Here is a 9,054-nt window from a genome sequence, read left to right on the forward strand (position 1 = left end):
ATTTCATCTAATTGCTTCACTCCATGAAACATGAGTGTTTCAGAGCATTTCAAGTTTGTGAATTTGTAAGACACGCTGATGGAGACTGCAGGAAGACCTGCAACAAAAGCAATGGTGGTGATTTCATACCAGGATAACCCTTGTTGGTTTCTAGTTTCCAATGGCATAGGACAGTGTTAGTTAAATTAGCATCAGTGTCATTTAATGGACACACATCTAGCAGTTTCAAGCAGTGTTTCCTTGAAATCACTTTAAACCAAAGCATCTCAATGATTCTTTTAACCTTTAGAATTATTAAAAAGCTGGAAGTTACCAAAGCTTCATTCTTTGAGGTCTGAATATTTTTCAAAGCAAACCTTTTTCATTTCTGAGTATCAAAAGATTTGTGCATGCATACAAATCTGATAGACCAATATGTGAAACTAATGGCCCTTCCATATCTGCTGTCCATACAGCTATCCATTAAAATATACAGAAAGATTTCAAGCTGCAACGCTTATATGCTTACACATCTGATGAGAGAGAGCAGGTAACGGTGCAAAACTGACCTCATTTTTTAGCAATCTGTACGTAGCACTTCTTAACCTATCTTCAGGGCTTTGTAGGCCTCGAGGAGGTGCCAGGACTTGCTCTGCATGATAGTTCCTCTACTTCTTTCCCAGTGACAGCAACTTAGGAAGAAGGCACGTGGTCAGGTAATGCTCTACCTGCCCTCCATATTATATCCTTGAAATAGGAAAATATTAACCCATTTCTTCTCCTAGCAGTCAGTCACTCCTGGACCTGCCCAGCTACAGCCTGCTATTTTTAGCACTGTATCTCCTGACTGAGTGGACACCAGGACACAGCAGCAACTTCTGAGCTGAGGCCAGATGCAGCCACGAAACATGAGTTGGATGGTGAACCTTTCATCTAATCCAGCTCACCAGGGAGGACGCGGAGCACAGAAGGACGAGGTGCTGTCAGTTTACTTCAGGCACCTCGCTATTGACGTCTGCATATTTGGGTGAAGAATGGGGACATCGTAGACAGCTAAGGTGAGAGCTTAAATATTACATAAACTTCAAGCAACTTAGACTTTAAGGGAGTAGGAAGAGTAGATTAAGGGAAAAAAAAGAAAAAAAAAAAGGAAAAAAAAAAAAAAAAGAAAAGCTAAGTAGTAAGGAAGTAGTCTCAAAAGGCAAAGCCAGGTATTAAGTAAGTGTTTATCCTGAAGTTTCACAGGTAACCACAAAAATCTCTCTAGCATCATGCATCACTGTAAACAAGCAGAGAACCCAGCCATGAGCTCCCTGGTGTTCGTACTGTGTTCCTTCTCCAAATGCTCACAGTCGGGGAGGCCAGGAACTACCAGCTGCTCACTGACTTAATAAATGTTACTTCTGAAGTTTATTGGTGAACGTGATGTCAGTCAGCCTTTCTCCAAAGACATTATGATTCTTCTGTTTTCAAAAGAATATATGGGGGAAGTACAGGAGAAGGAAAATGTCACTGCATATTCTAATACGTTATTGTTTTTTGTTTGAAAATTAATGCAGTTGCCAAGTTCTAAACAAGGCCTTGCTGTCATCAGTCTGCCTGGATTCAAAATGAAACTTTCCACTGGAGATGGTCACAGCAATCGTGAAGGCAAATTTATCATGTCTGCCCACCAGCTAACAAGTAGCACTTGATAAATACTTCCGTGGCTCCTCTAGTTCTGTATTAGGAAAATATTTATCCTAATATCCAATCTGAATCCCCTCTGGCACAACCTGAAGCCATTCCCTCTTGTCCTGTTGCTGTTACCTGGGAGAAGAGGCTGACCCCTCCTCACCACAACCTCCTTGCAGGCAGTTGTAGAGAGCAATGACATCTCCCCTGAGTGTTCCCTTCTCCAGGCTGAACAATCCCAGCTCCCTCAGCCATTCATCTTAGGACTTGTGCTCCAGACCCCTCACAGCTTCATTGCCCTTCTGGACCATGCTCCAGGGCCTCAATGTCTTCTTTGTAGAGCGGAGCCCAACACTGAACAGTGCACTAAAGGTGCAGCCTCACCAGAGCTGAGCACAGGAAGACAATTTACACCTTCATGTTTGGGTAAACACTAAATGCACTGGAGTTGCAAACACCTGTCCGTTTTTCCTCTTTATCTTGCCCATAAAGACAGATCATCCTGTTTCCTCCAACTCCAGCTCAGTTTCTCCAAAATTGTTTCAGGATTTGGTATGTAGTATACACAAAGAAAAATAAGCTCTGGTGTTCTGCAGCTATTTTACCACCTCTCACAAATGAAAGCAAATGTCCCTCTGCCCATTAAGGTCAAGACAGGAATGGCAGTGATGCTGCTGTCTGTTGTGCTGTCATGCACCAGACACTATTACTTGTGACCAGGCTGCATTCCCCTGAAGCAATTCATGGTTCATCAATTACACTGCACAAGGGGGCCCTCCCAAAGAAACAGAGAAAACAATCCTTCACCCTGGCAGAATTAGAACAATGTCGTTCAAAACACAACACTGCTTACTTCTATTCCATTTTTTCCCCTCTTTTTCTCCCTTATAATTCAAATTAACTCAAAGCAGGTAACAATCTTCTCTTACTCCACTATATTCTTTTTTTTTTTTTTTTCCTGTGTTTTATTCAAACTGTTCAGTATCCCAAAATACCCTACTTTGGTGCCTGTTATTTCTCCTATATCCTGCAGCCATCTCATACCTTTTTACCTGAGAGATAACATGTCCTACTACTGTGCTACAACAACATACACAATCTGAAATAAAAAATAAAAAATAAAAATAAAAATAAGAATGAAATGAAGCTGTAAATTGGCTTATAAACATTGCTTTCACACAACTAACATATGGAAAGCCTATTCTAATGTAGGCCATATTACCATACACTCGTGCTCATCTTTTTTGTTTACAATCTGCAATTAGAAAGTCATTTTAAAACACATTCATTTCTTTGGCATCTTTTTGGTGCTCTTCCATGTTTTTGCATGCCCTCATGCTAACGAGACTTCTGGCACTCCCAGAAGCAATGAGAACAAATACACTTGAAAGCAAGCTTGGAGCCGACGCACAGTGCGAGCAGCACGTCGCTCCCATTTATTTGCTGCTGTGAGCAGAGAGCGCAGCTCTGCTAACCTCACTCTCTTGGCAACCAGCTGATAAGTACAAAATACTCCAAACAAATCATCTCTTTCTCCTTGGCTCACCAGGAGCAGACCCTAAGGGGAAGGGAGCAAAGCGGGGCATGCAGTGAGAAGAAGAAACCCAAGTTTTGCACTGGCCTCTCTGCCCAAATCCTCCACCAAGAAAGAAGCCAGACATCCCGCCACTGACGAACACAGAGATATCTTTAGCTCCATAACGCAATCTGCAGCTCATAAGCACACTACAGCAGGAAAGTCCCTTGCAGAATGCCCCCAAAACCCTCTGGGGAACATCTTATATACCAAAGCGCCAGGCACACTGCTTCGCCTCCATCACCTGCACGTGTACTCTGAGCAGGCGGGAGCTTCTTTGATTTATGCCATCAAGAAGCCTGTTTACTTGTTACGTGGAACAGAGTTCTTGCAAGTTCAAGAGAGGACACTTTGGACTTCAACATGCTCTTGTGTTTTCCAACCTTATAAGAAGATGTTCTGCCTCTGTGGCTCATAGATCTTGCTAAATATGGTGACAGTTTTAATAAGGGGGTTCAAAATGCTGTTATGGGACTACATTCAGATGCTCATACCCAGGACCTCCAGCCTTCTCCACCTTGGTGCGATGCTGCACAGCACAGCTCACAGAGGACAGCACAGATATCAAGTGCCTTTCACCTGCAAGTGCATCCTTGCTCAGTCCAACACCGACCGCCCTGGGGAGCAGCTGTGGAGGAAATCAGCTTACTCCTCCTAGTGTGATTGCTTAAAAAGGTTCTCCTGGCACCTGCTTTGGTGCCAGGGGACAAGGAACTGTGTCACTCTGTTCCCTGTGAGGGTCAGAGCCTGCCTGCTCCTGGCAGAGCCTCCAGAATTCACAGCTGACTCTGGTTATTTCTAGGAGTTGTTGCACTCCAAAAGGAAAAAGGAAGGGTGGGGGAAGAAGATGGTTGCAATTATTCAAATAAATAGCATGTAAGCAACTGGTCTTATTAAAGAAACAGAAATAACAGGCCCAGGCTTTTCACGTCTTATCTGCTTATATGGATTACAACAAACACAGTTGTACAAACTGAATCTTGCAAGTGCCTATTCAGACTCTGCAGGGCGTTATTAAGATTTGGATGGCTGTCTTTATTTACTGCCTCACTTATTTATTTATTTGGCCTCGACTTGGGTAAACACAGTACATGGAATAGGCAAAAAAGATCATCAGACAGATTTGGAGGGGATAGGCTGTTTTTGCTGAGTTAAAAAGATAAAAATTTCAACCATCCTGTGGATTTACTTTTGCTGCCTTAAGCGCACCCAAAATCAAACCCCACACCTTAAACTCCGAGGCTTTTTGGGTGATCAACGCCCCTTGAGAGAGCACTGCAGTAAACGCATCCCACTTATTATGATCGTATAAGTCAGAAGGGGATGATAACAACCCCTCCTTTTCCAGCAGCAAGAGTACCGCTGCAACCTCCTTCTTAGAAGGAGCATTTTTCCTGCAATATGCATGAAGAATCACCTTAATAATGGCTTTCATATCGCTTCCAGCCGAACGTACGTCGAACCTGCCAAACCTACGTCAAACCTACACCCGGCACTTCCCCTAAACTCCTAGGGGGATCCTGGCTCTGCCTCCCACCTAAACTCCTAGGGGGAACCTGGCTCTGCCTCCCGCCTGACAGAGAGTTATACTCACTTCTCCCTGCCTCCGGGCTTCCACTACTCCGCGAGTAAAGTGTTACTGCTCCACAGTGGGATCCTGCACCGTTAGACAGACAGATGCTTCACTCCTCAGGAAAGTCAGGGTCACCATTTGTAGACTTCTAGTGTCCTTTTCCCTGGAAGACTGCAGCTTGGCCAATCATTGAGGTGACACCAATGTGGTGAACAGTGATAGGCCCTTTATTGAAGCTTATTCACACTTGTATATTCTATGCTTATCGTCTACTAAAGCTACACACGTAAGGATTAATAACGTAAGTGCGCCCACCAGGACTGCACAAGTCATTAGTCCTTAACTCAAGGCAGAGGGTCCTAACGCATCACAACTCAAAGCCCGCTTGCGCCTAATACAACAGCTCTCTAACTTAGTTTTTTCTCACTCTAGTTTATGATTGCTACACCTCCAGGAAAGAAAATTTTCTGCTTCTCAATTCATCTTTATACCTGTGGAAGAAAAGCAGCAGGGGAACACTGCACTCCAACCACACCACGAACACAAAGCAGACAGAAAAAAGGCTTTTCTGGGGGTACTGACCCACTGAGAAAGTGGTGTGTTCCCCTGCACCAACATCTGAAGAGTAGCTGGCGATGTGCCTGGTTATGCTGGATGTTGTGTCTGTCAAATAAATCAGCAGGCCAGATGCAAAGCCCATGAGCCAGTAAGTAGGACATGGTGAAACATAAATATTGTGACTTTTAATCAAAGATGTTATTTTGGGTAGCTATGTTATTTAAAGGAAATGTGAGGCATTCAAAGTCTTTTTTTTATTATTATTTATTTTATTTTTCAGTTTTTTTTACAAGTGACTCTTAGAGGGGACCTCTCTGACAAACTGCAGAAAAAAAAAAATCTATCACTCACATGGCATTGACCCTCAAAATTTCATCTCCACACACTGACAAAGAGGAAACGAACACAGAACATGTAGGACATTTAAGACATGTATAGTGAAGGTACTGAAATGTAACCTGTTCCTTCTGAAGCAAAGGGACTGCATCATCCTACTGGCAGAATGTGCTGTGCAGTTAAGGCCCTGTCCCTCACCAGACCACTCCATGCAGGTGACCTACTGACCAAATGACTTCTGCAGTTTCATTGTATGGCTGTTTCAGCCCAAACCTGAGGAGTTGGCAACAAAAACTAGTGAAGGCTGTGTGAGCCTGGGCAGCAACACAGTCTTAGTGTGTCCATAACTACTCCATACTTACTGTAGCACACCCCATTCCCTAATGAGTTTATGATATCAATTGTGCTGATTTAGAACCCAAGATCCATCTGTGTTGGAAATATCCTTGAGATCACCATGTCCCAGTATTTGTACTGAACTGGTCTGCTTGATTCAGGGAAGGTTCCAAAATTAATTCATAATAAATTAGGTAACATTGCGAGGTTTGAGGTTTTATTTTTATAGCTTAATGAACTAAACACTTAGTGAATGTCTGTCATAATGGAGAATTTTGCATTAATGCAGTGTGTGTGTGCAAGGACAGCAAGAAAGAAATCTGCATTGCAAAGTGCACTGCATGCATACCACGCTGAAGAACACCTTTCCAGGGTGTCTTATCCTTGAACACAAGGATGGCACCCAGGTGAGACCAGCTGTGTTCTATCAAATGGAGCCATTTCCTACCAGTGGAAAAGGGTCTCCTGTGAATTTTTGTACAGTAATACAGCTCCATGCAGCACACCACAGCTTGTAACTAAGGGTAGCTCCAAGAAGCTTAACCTAGGGCCAATAGTCAGAACACAGTGGTCAGAACACTATGGGAAAGAAGTTGTTGGAGGCCCTGAAAAAGGTAAGAAGACCCTTGGGGTCTCCATGGACCTAATTCTTCCCCAGGTCCCTAATTAAACTTCAGGTTTAGGAAATGATGTGTGAGCTTCCTTCTCAGGGATATATTATACAAGGGAAGGTTAACTATAGATAACTCTTATAACCCAAGGTAACCTGACATTTTTAACCTAAAGTAAATTGAAGTTGTGGTCCTCCACTTTTTACAGACATTTCAGTGCCCATCTTTGCCTTTCATTCAGTCTTGGAGTCAAAGATTTAATATTCAGTGTTTGTTGCATCCAATTGAAACTTTTCAGCAAGAATACATCTTTGAGAAAAAAAAATAATAATATTACTGAGAACATTCAGTGTACAGTGGAGCTAATGAATGTACTCCACTGAGAATGGGATGGAAAATTATGTCTTGAATTTGCTCTCTGCAACTGCTCCCAGCTGTCCTGCGTCTTTAAAGAGTGGATTAATAAACACCCTTGCACACAGATATGCCAAGTTTAAACATTACTATCTAATGCAACAACTGCAGCTATGCGCTAGGCCAGCCTTCTACTGAACATTTTAGCCTTGATCATTTTCACTAAGTGCAGCACCTAACCATATTCTTCTTCTTTTTTTTTTTTTTCTTTTTTTTTTTTTCTGATTCCAAAGTAATTCTTATGTCATAGAAGCCTCAGTATGCTGGAGACTCAGTATTTGAAAACTGTATTAGTGAACTCATGTTATAGTCTTTAAAATAACACATTAAGTATTTTGAAGACCAGTTTCCCACCTTCATACACTTTTTCCACTATGATCTCAGTACAGCCTTCAAATTTTCAAAGCTGAGCAGTCCCTGAGACTTTAAATAGCAATATATTCCACATACTTTCCATCTCCCACATCTTAGAGTATGACCATAAAGTGTTAAGTGAAGCCTGGATAATTTTGGACTTGAATGAGGTTTCATGAAAAGTGAATCATAAAACATACAAGCAGCACTTTCTGTAAGGAGAAGGGAAGGGATTCTTTGCCAGGGAGAGCTACCCAAATGATTTCCTTCGTTATGGTTTTTCAATTCCAAGTGCTTCTTTTTAAGTAAAGGAAGACTAGGCAATTGCTATAATCAGCAACACATTTCAACAGTGCTAGACTAAAAGACATCAAGTAGTTTGACAGGAAAAAATAAAATCTGAAAAAGACTTAATGTTAAGATTTTGTTAAAAATGAGGATGGATGCTTTTTAGGCAGAAAAAGACACCAGCAATTTACTCTCCTTTCTGAAAATGCTTTCCCTTCTTCCTTCTTTAATAAACACAACAAAAAGTCTTCTGGACACTTAAAACTAAAACTTACTGCTTACAAAAACGTTTACACTTTATTTTACAGAATTCTGCAACTTTATATTGCCCGCTGAAGCTAACCTGGTAAAGCACACAGTTTGGAGGTGATGGGGCTGCATATAAGATTCTCTATTTTCCTGTTTTCAAGTATGTGCATGTAATTTGCTGCAAGCTATCAAAACACTGTTAGCCACCTCACACTCTGCAGAAGAGGCAGCACTTTGCCAGGTTTAAATGATTAGGGAGGTTAACTCACCAGACTGAGATATCCCTCTTAGCATCTGCTAGCATGTATTTGGTAAGCTTGGGGTCATAAATCTCAGAGCACACCTGTGCATGGAACACTTTTATTTTCTCACTCCTGCTGTCGCCACATGCAGCTAATCCATATGTTTCAAAATCTTTTAAAAGCCTTCGCTGTGGAATAAATAAATAACTTTCTTAGACTGAATGCTGAAACAAAGAAACAAATGCGTTGAAGAAAAGCACATTTAAAATAGTAATAGTAATAGTAATAGTAATAGTCTCGTGCGGGTTGGAAGGGACCTTAGAGATCATCGAGTCCAACCCCCGGGATTCGAGCCTCTGTGCTGCAGAGCGGCACTTCTACCACTTGCACCACAGGGGGGATTCAAACCCCGGGCCCTGGTGTTGCAAGGCGGCATTCCTACCACTTGTGCCACCGGGGCATGAAGATGTGCTAAAAGGTAGACACCCATTTTGGATTTATGAAGTACATAGGCTTGGAAAGTGAAATGAAGGAGGAAAAGAGCTGATGTGTTGTGCATCCCAGCACATCCAAACAGCCATAATGGCATCACCCTTTTTGTTGTTACAAAGAAGTGAAAGTTTACAAGGTTTACGGCACTTCTTCTTTTCAGCATTGTTCCTTCCTCATCACGTGTGTATTCACACACAAGTAGGAGCCACGTGAAAATTCAGGGGTGACAAAATTCTGCAGGACAGACTCCTGTTCATAATGGTAAATTACTGTTGAGCACCACAATGCGATGCTGGGACAGCTCTGGTGTGAAATCCTGCCAAATACACAGCGCAGGTCTTTGCCTGCATGTGCTGCTGCTGCGGACTATGC

Source organism: Coturnix japonica, chromosome Z (assembly GCF_054131305.1).
Source record: "Coturnix japonica strain WE chromosome Z, WE-NBRP24, whole genome shotgun sequence".
NCBI classification, from domain to species: domain Eukaryota; kingdom Metazoa; phylum Chordata; class Aves; order Galliformes; family Phasianidae; genus Coturnix; species Coturnix japonica.